Source organism: Syngnathus acus, chromosome 15 (genome assembly GCF_901709675.1).
Source record: "Syngnathus acus chromosome 15, fSynAcu1.2, whole genome shotgun sequence".
In the NCBI taxonomy this organism is placed as follows: Eukaryota; Metazoa; Chordata; class Actinopteri; order Syngnathiformes; family Syngnathidae; genus Syngnathus; species Syngnathus acus.
The window spans coordinates 5,872,624-5,882,236 of NC_051100.1; the positions used below are offsets into that span (position 1 = coordinate 5,872,624).

General features: G+C 41.3%; 1 long non-coding RNA gene across 1 annotated transcript; it reads left to right on the forward strand.

Moving 5' to 3' along the window:
• The first annotated feature begins 3,634 nt into the window (after positions 1-3,634).
• LOC119134803 lies at positions 3,635-4,909 on the forward strand. Its single transcript, XR_005100401.1, has 3 exons — positions 3,635-3,875; positions 4,418-4,486; positions 4,585-4,909. It is a non-coding gene; the product is annotated as an uncharacterized LOC119134803 (long non-coding RNA).
• Positions 4,910-9,613: the final 4,704 nt, after the last annotated feature.

The following is a 9,613-nucleotide window of genomic DNA, read 5'->3' on the forward strand; positions in this document are numbered from 1 at the left end:
CAAATTAACTTGTGAAAGTAAACCTTAATTTTCTCCACTCAGAAATAGTTGTGCTACCTTGTAAAGTTGAGTAAATCTTCCGGTATTCATTTCTTCGACCAACAAGCACAGACACGAACACGCTGTTCATAACACATGTACAGACACACACAAAATGGCCAAGCCGTCACCGCCTTAGACATCAGCCCGGAGCTCAGGCGCCCCGAGCAGTGGCTCTGACATGTCTATATGTTTTTTCCACCTGACCTTTTACCGTCCTTTCTGCCACAGCCCGTAAAGAATAAGCTGATGTATGGTGGCAATTTTTAGTGGTGCCACTAGTATCTGAGTTATTGTGTACACTTTGGGGTTCCTGCCATCATGCCACCTTACATCTCTCTCTCTCTCTCTCTCTCTCTCTCTCTCTCTCTCTCTCTCTCTCTCTCTCTCTCTCTCTCTCTCTCTCTCTCGCTCTCTGTCTCTCTCTCTGTCAGTGTGGAATGAAGAGTTTGGTGATGATGATAATAATAATAATAATAATAATAAACATGACCTTTGGCAGTGTTTTATACGTTTTTTTTATATACTGTATATATATAGTTTCAATATGCTTTCTGTATATATTTTTCTGGAGCCCACATGAACATTAAGAATCATTAAACATATACAGCACATATAAAGTGATGGTTGTGAAAAGTTTAATTTTTTATTTATCTGATTGATGAAAACTGGCATCTCCCTGCACTTTGATGGCCATTCTGTCATACACTCATGGGGCATTTAGTTGAAGAAATGTCTAATTTTTACGCCTGCCACATTGTGTGTACACAGAGTTATTGTGAGTGTGAATGGTTATGTGTCTACGTGCCCTATCTGTGGCCAGTCCAGGAGGTAGCGTTTTTTGCCCAGGGTTATCGACCATAGACTCCAGCTTATCTGTAGCCATAATGAGGACAAACAATTTAAAAAACAAATGGGTTGATGCCATTAGTTGTGTGATAATAATAATAATAATTTCATGCACTTAATTTGTAGAACTCCAGAGTTAATTGAGAATTGCATTTACTTGAAATAAGTTTGGCTCTGAGCACAACAAACCTTTTGATAGTGTTTAAATCCCTTTTTATCTCAGCTTAATTTTTGGAATGCTGGTGAAGAGGTTGCTACGTGTGACTAGGAAGAGTTCATGTTCCAGTAATGGACTGCAGTAGCAGCTTGTTAGCATTTAACTCATGTTTGAACAGGCTGCAGTGTGCCCCTTTAGGCCGTTATCGCAGCGGCAGATTGAGCTCATTAGATTGTTACCATAAACTTATGCTATGGGAGCTATATGGCATTAGGCCATGTTACATTACTGCGACACAATGACACTTGTTAGCTTATTAGCATAACTCTCGATTGAATGGACGAGGAGGGAGCAATGCATTACTCCATGTAAGAGTATGGGAAAAGGCTTTGTTTGCATGCTAAACAGAGCAAGTATGCAATTTGGAGCATCTACCATCTTAAAACAAGTGCAAAGTGAATTCACAAATATTACAGGTTTTGTGCAGTATTATCGATTGAGGAATTGTGTTTGAGGAAAATATCGAATAATAAACTCATGCATTTTCGATGTAAAATGCATCTTGATTACAAACGGCGTCAATACAACATGACCATCCCCTCTTGCATCTCACAAGACCCACAATCATTTTTCCTTTTTTTTTCTTCCTGCAGACATATATGTGAACTTTAACAATAACACAATATGAATATAAATATAAAATGTGATTAGTTTATTTGCGCCAGTTAATTTACAGTCGACAAGCCTTTCGTTGTTTTTGACCAAAGTCATGAATTGTGTCATTCATTTTCTGTTATGTCAACTACTTAATAAACAATTGTGCGTGATCCGCAACGAAATCAATCTCGCCTGGAGCCTTGGAACCCCACCTTGTCATCCTGTGCAACCTTTCACAAATTCCCCATGCTTTTCAATTATGGATGACTGGGGTGTTATTGGCATTACTTTTCTACAGCTGGAATATTAATCTCGCTGTGGAAAGAAAGCATAATGCAGATGCCTTAATAAAAACTTCACCATGAAGGAGAATAATTACCGTGTCCTTAATGATGTACTTCCCGGTCTTTTAAATAATTGAGCTGCCCAACTTTGATGTGTTTGTATCGGGATCATTTCATCATACAGATTTCATCTAATGTATGTGACGTGTGGTTTTCACGTGTATGCATTTAATACATGAATGGTTTCTGTATAAACTTTATCCTCTAGTTAGAAATACCTGAAATTAAGAATGACCTGAAGTTTCATTGGGTTCAAAATAATTTGGCAAATTCAAGGTTAGTGTGCATGGGTGGAGTTTTTTTTTGTTTTGTTTCTTTTAACACTTTCTGATATAAATTTAGCAGGTGCACCGGAAGGCCCATAAAGGTGCAACATGGCCTCAACCACGGAGGTGGGATTGATGATCTTATTTTAAGATACGTGACCATGCTTATATTGCTGAGTATTTCACAAACCAGGAAAGATTATTGTGGTCGATGAATCAAAAGCTGGTATTTTACCCGACGGTGACAACTTTTTGCAATCTGTGCATGGTTACTGATATATTGTATTATTTTCTTTACTTTTGGTCATTGAACAAACTCATTTTTTCAACATATTTCATGTTATTTTCCAACCATCTTCAGCTGCATTAGAACTCGAAAGTGCATTTAAACATTTGCTGTCAGTCCTCTTGGGGGGGGGGGTGTCAAAATTCTTGGAAACCCTGCCAAACTACATGAAGTCTTGGATTTATGGTTACTGCATAACTATTTTTGTATCTAAGTTTTGGGCAGCTAGGTCACAGCTGTTGGAGATGTGCCAAGGTCATGTGGATATTAACTAGCCTTTAGGTTACTGTGCCTCTGTGCACTAAACAGGTCACCGCTTGCTCAAAGCCTTCACCTGGCTCCACATGCGCACATGCACACACACACACGCTCACACACACACAGACAATGGAACACACATTGAAACACTTTTTTTCCCCCCTCCAGTTTTACTTGTATAATAGGCTATTATTTTGATTTTCAATTTTTTATGCCACAAATCCCCACAAGAAATTTATTATAATAACTGGCAAATATATCACCACATTTTTATTTTTATAGTGACCTCATAAGTAATGAAGTAATGAATCATGACAAGCTTAATTACAAGTGTATTTCCACACAACGGGAGTTATTTTCTCCAGACTCAAATCATCGGAATCATCAATATCCTCGTCAAGGCCCACCTCCACATGCCCACCACGCTGGCTGCACGTGAGGGGCTCTGAACAACACACATAGAAAAAAGTCGGCATCCGGGCCGACGTTTACGCCGAGAGAGGCTCTTCAAGATGTGACTCTACGAGATGGGAAATGGTTAAAACGGGTGGGGTAGTGATGGGGGATTGTTGAAGAATAATTGCCTCGAGACGGTGCAGAAATAAGCCCTAATGGTCAGTAATCCAAGCCTGGAGAGGCCCTCTCCACAGTGTTCCACTGAATGCCGGTAATGGGCTTGCAGCTCTGTCACTTACATATGCATAGATCTTTCTCCATTAAAGCTGGTTTGAATGACAAATATGGGTGGGTGTAAAAAAATAAAAAACAGAAAAAGTAGAGGGGGAAACGAGGGAGGAGAGAGAGAGCGCGAACAAGATGGGAGAAGATTTTATCTTGGCTGGCAGTAATTTGGCAGCCGATCAGGCCCCCATCCTTAAATCTCATTAGCCAATTGTTCGCATGATGCTGCCTGGGTGAAGTAGAGGGCCAGGAGATGCAGCTTAAAGATGGTTAGAGGATATTTGGACCTGGCATTTCTTTTTTTACATCTTTGTGTCTGAAAGTGTCTGTAAGTGAGGGTGAGTACTTTCATGCTGACACCAATATGGATTAATTGGGGAATATAAATTGCCCCATGTCTGTTAGCGTTGTGACTGACAGGTGTAGGCAAAAGATTGTTTTGGATTAAAATAGGATAAAGGTTCCATCATTTTGGAAGTTCAATTTTATAACTACATTTCTGTAGAGGCGGGGACTAAATATAACAAACTACTAATGTTTTTATAGGAAATGATACACATGCATTGCTGGAAAGCGATGCAAAGTTTCCCTTTGGGTTTTTACAACTTACCGTGAAAGGGAATCATTATAAAAAAAATAAAATGAAAGTGTTCGTTTTTGTAGTTCTCGTTTTACTCTAAAATTAATTAAAACTCGGTTGGATTTGGTCCCAGCTTCGGTGTCGCACTGAAGAGGATAATATGATGCTGTAAGAAAATAATTGGATGGATAGTTTTGCTTTTAAAACTATTGAACCCACTGCAAATGTACAGTATATAGCAGATTGTGATCCTGATCTTGACTTTTTAAAGCAAAGCTGGTTGGATGTTTATTCTTGTAGTCCAGGTGGTCTTTATCTGGCTGACTGCATCACAACTGTTCTCCCCAGGCACCTGCATTGATACTCAGGGTAAAACAAACTCAACTGCCACATTCACACATCAGCATATTAGACAGACAACATCACACAATGCTTTCCACCTAAGACACAGGGCTCTCTTTTCACAGATGGCGCATGCCGAAATGCTGCCGTATCCTGATGGTCATGGAAGTGCAAGCCTTCTTTGGGAATTTGGCTGACCGCTCTGTGAAATGTTGGGCAAAAGTCTTATGATTCCTCAAACCACTTCTGGAGTTGGTTTTTACTTGAAGTTTTGCTTGCTTTTGATCAATTTGATTCATAAATATGACAACAGTGAGAGAGGCTGCTTTGATTGACAGTGAATGAGGTCATCCACTGTGTTCACGCCCACAACTGCGCACACGACCCTTTCCTTAAATACAGCGACTTGTCTGTGAAATTACACCGGGTCGAGCACTCTATTAAGAGATATATTTTCATATCTGTTGAATTCAAAAGTGTCAAATGGAATACGCTTAAAATCCACTGCACTGGTTTCTGAAGCTTAGTGCTTTTGTTATTTTGACAAGTTTGGTGGACCTCTATAAACTTCCATCGCCTATCATGTTCTGCCCACCTGCTGAAATTTTCATGCAGCGAAGCCAACTTGTTTCTGTGGGTCGACAGGATCAATTCCAGTTAAAGTATAGCATTTAGTGACTGGGTAGCACAATTGCACAGTGGTGAGTTTTTTTTCCAAACACCGTGAGAGATTTTTGTTTTCTATCCTCCTTCTCTCTGGGTCCTCTTGCTTCCTCCCACAGACCAAAATCATGCAGCAAGGCCAATTGTTGAGCTTGGTTTTCTGTCTCTAGGTGTCAGCCCCTGTGATTCCCTAGCAATCTGTCCAGGTTGTACTGCCTTTCTCCCAGTGGCATCCAGCTGTATCGAGAATGGATAGATAGATATTTACCGACCATCATTGTTTCCCAAAAACGATGACCATTAGCCACCCTTGGGCTGCCGTCCACGCGATTCCATGAACGTTCTTCAGCTTACAGTCTGTGCCCCAAAGGGTCTCTCGAAGAATGTGTTTTTAACAACTAATTTCACTTTCTGCTTTATATATATAAATTTTTTTTAATCTTGATACATTTTGAGGATGTCTATTAAATAATATCATTGAATTATTTTTGTTATTCAGTGAGTTGTCTAAGGTTATTTGTATTATACAAATGTATTATGTGGAAACAAACATATACAATTTTGAGTTCACACTTTAGAGTCTGTCAACAAATGCAGCATGTGTGCATGTTTTTGCATGCGTGTCTTAAGGGGGTAAGGGATACAGCGGTCTATTGGGGTTGCAGAGGGGGGCGGAGGAGCCATCATAACGGGAAGCCCCCCCAGCTTCCTCATCCTCCTGAGCTGCCAGATGGCACACGGATACCCCTCTGGAGGAAACCGCATATACACAAATACACACACACCCACCCACATTCAGTATTTCCGTAAACACAAATGCATCAGTCACACGCATCATGCACCCTTCATGACAAAAGAACACAGGTGCATAATCTTTCCAGAAAAAAAATGAAAGAGGAATGTGTGTAATTTTAGGCCAGCCGATCAAGCACAAATCACCTGCATTGTGCATGGAGAGCTTTTGCCGAACCATTAGAGAAGTCAGTGTAATTTCATGTATTTATTCGAGGTGCTACACAGAATATATTCCACTTGCTCACAGATATCAGCAGTCCACATGTTGTCATTGAAACGTGTCACCATATGGACGCCAGGACAGTCGGTAAATGCATCACTTTGTGACGGTTTTGTCACTCGCTCTCTTAGATCTATTTCCAGACCAAATATGTCACTCTTTCACACCATAAAATGCCAAAGCTACTGAGCACAGGGTGTGTGCGTATGCCAAGTGCACAAGTTCAAGGGCGCACATGTTCCGACGTGCAGGGATGAATGTACCTGGATTGAGAGATAAAAAGGTTCATATTTCACAATTGCTTCTCAAAGTGCCCCGGACTTTAATAGGAAAGATGGCTTTAGATGATATGAATATGAGAATTTGAGTGATGTTACTTATTTTGGGTACACGCTGTTGGAAACCCGGTTAGGGTGTGTGTGCGTGCGCATGTGTGTGTGTGCGTTCTGATAGTTGTGACAAATTTGTTGTTGAAGACATTTGTGTGTAACCTTTTGCTCAGATATCACACTCCCACACACGCTCCCACCCCAACACACACACATGCACACACAGTACCAGCAGTAATAGATATCCAATAGCTGGGAGCAGTGGAAGGGGTCTTGCTACATCTGTCAACGCTGCCTGGCAAAGGCACGGCAAGTTCAGATGCTATCTCCACAAACGGCTGCATCAAAAGATTTAGTGTCCCTAGCATCACTCCCACCCTGAGGTGGGCTGCGCTCGCAGTCTGCCGGGCAACACAACAAGGAGGAGGGTGGGGTGAAGAAAGACGCAGGCAGGGGACAGATAAGAGCCAAGCGACAGCAATATCAGCCAGGGGGTTTGAGGTGGAGGACAAGAGAAGGGGGTGAGGGGAGACCAGAGGTGGTGGGAGGAACAGGGAGAAGAGCTTCTCCTTTTTCACCTCTTCTTGAGCCCTACTTGATAGACAACACTTGGAATATAGTGTCTTTCCTCTGCCATCCGATGCTCTAAAACAAATTTTTTGTGGGCCTGTTTCCACCCTGTGTGGTTGCTTTTCCATTACACTCTTCCGAGGACGTGGTGATAATGGAAGTGTTGCCCCCAACCTTTTCTGACCTGGTTCAAGAATGCAGGCCAAGGAGTGCCTTGATGTCAACTGTCATCAGATTTCTTTTTTAAGCGATGTGACAAGGAACATGCTCATTTCTTGGTTTTAAACAGCCGAAAAAAGGTCGGAAAATACAGTATATACACTACACAAATTGTTTTTTAGATTAGAATATTACTCAATACTTACTTATGTATTTACAATTTCATATGTAGCAATGGATGAAATACTGAAGCATGTAGCAAAAGTTTTCAGAAGCATCACCAGGTCCATTCAGTAATGTTTTTGTTGAATAATGGATTTCATGTCTTTGTATTGTTCAGGTTCATGTTCAAAAGTTACATTTAGAGATGACAGATGAATAGAAGACTGATAACACCGGGAGCTTTTACAAGGAGATCTTTCTCTGTGCAGCTTTGGGTCTGAAGTTATAATCCTTTTTTTTTTCTATCTATTAAATTCCACTTATCAATGAGAGGGCAAAAATCTATTTGTTTGGTACGAACAGGAGTGCAGCACGGGGTGTGTGCAGGAGCAACAGCGACCTGGACACACTTCTAATTTCTCTCCCTTTGGGTCAGCTGCTAATCACAACTCTCCAGAGACCCCACTTGCCCCCCTCCCCCTTTCACACACAGACCTCAAAGACACATAATTTGCTCTTGAATAACCTCAACGGGGGTATGTGACGATGCAGGGAATTGGGGCAAAATGAACAATATTTTGAAAGAAAGAGAGAGCGTGTCTTTGAAGCTTTTTTTTTTTCTTTTTACTGCCACATGGCTACGAGGCTGTCAGCTCGTGGAGGATTTCTCCTGGATGTGTGTGTTAAAAGACCTTCCCATGAAGTAGGGGGAGGGAGTGAGGGAGGGAGAGAGCCGCAGCCCTGATTAAATGCTGGAGCCGTCATGCCTGCGAGCCAGCTAGGAGATTAATATCGGCGTAACCTGTTACTTAATTCATTATGGGGATACAGGCTAATTTGATTTGATATTATTTTAATAAAGTTCTGTGATATCCAAGATTGTTTCAGGCTATCAAAATAATTTTCCAGTTATTACAGTTCGTCAGGCAGGTCCCTTTGATAGCAGTGGTTAGCCAGGCCTGTCCTGAATACATTACTGCAGCCCCCCCCTCCACACACACACACACACACACCAACCCCCCATTTACATTCTCTCATTCCTGAAACTCTCTTGCGCTCTTGCCCTCACACAAGGACCCCCCTCACACACACACACACATGTACAATTTGTATTTTTTCACAAGTTTGGCACAAGGCGAGGTCTAAATCTGTGCAGTGACGACTATACTTTGTTATAATATTTTCTCAGACGCACAGAGCTTGGCGCAATGGGCATTTTGCACCATCGTGGGCATGACCACAAATGGAACGACTTGTTTCGCCACCATCAGAAGCGGCTCCTCTCATTCCCTTTCAAATTTACATGTAGGAGGAACAGACCTTGACATGGCGAAAGAAGAAATTGGTCAGAATGTTTAAAGATTGCATGTGAGCTTCGAACTAATTCATTCATTTTCCTTTTTTATGTGGAAAAAAATGTGTTCAAAATATGGACAAATCCAAAGTTAACTAATCTCTTTTACTTTTTCATTATATTTTCAGCGTTGTTGATTATGGCATTTGAACGATTGCTACAATGAAATAAATCTTCTAATAAAGCAGAAAAAGTCTACTTTGCCACTTCACCGATCAAAATATAAATACTCCCTCCACAATTTTTAGCAAAAAATCCACTTTAATTAAAACTCTCTATTTCTCTGTCGTTTCCATCTTGCTTTCCTTTTTTTCCCCCCCATCACCAGCGTCATCCATTCATTATTAAAGCTCCCCTCGCCTCATCTCTCCTGTGTTCTGCTCTATTATAAACCCTTGTATCAACTGCTCCGGGCCATCGAAGGACAGAGGAAAGAGGGGAAAAAATAAAATGAAGACATGTTCGGCTCTTTGCAGGGGGCGTGTAAGTCGCCTGTCAGCCTGTAATCACTGTGTCTGCGACTCTGTATGCTAATTTATCCCTCCATACTGCTGACTAGGACATGTAATATAAATGAAGTTTGTTGGACTGCACAAGGGCTGACTTGAATAAAAGATCAGGGTCCTGAGGAGATTCAGTGCTGTTATTAGCCATGTGGAACTTCACAACCCTACCACCAGAGACCTAATGTTGTAATGAAAATTTTTTACATAGAAATTGGCCTCTTTATCCGTGTCAGTGAGGGAGCCGCATTGTACTGTATATTCGTGACTTGAATGGATGCAAGCCACCGGACGGCCTTTTTTCTCACCTCAATTCTGACCCGATTATCAAATGAAACAACTAATTCGATTTTCAATGGGGAGGGTGACGAATGAGTGAAATTCTCAAGGCTTTCCATC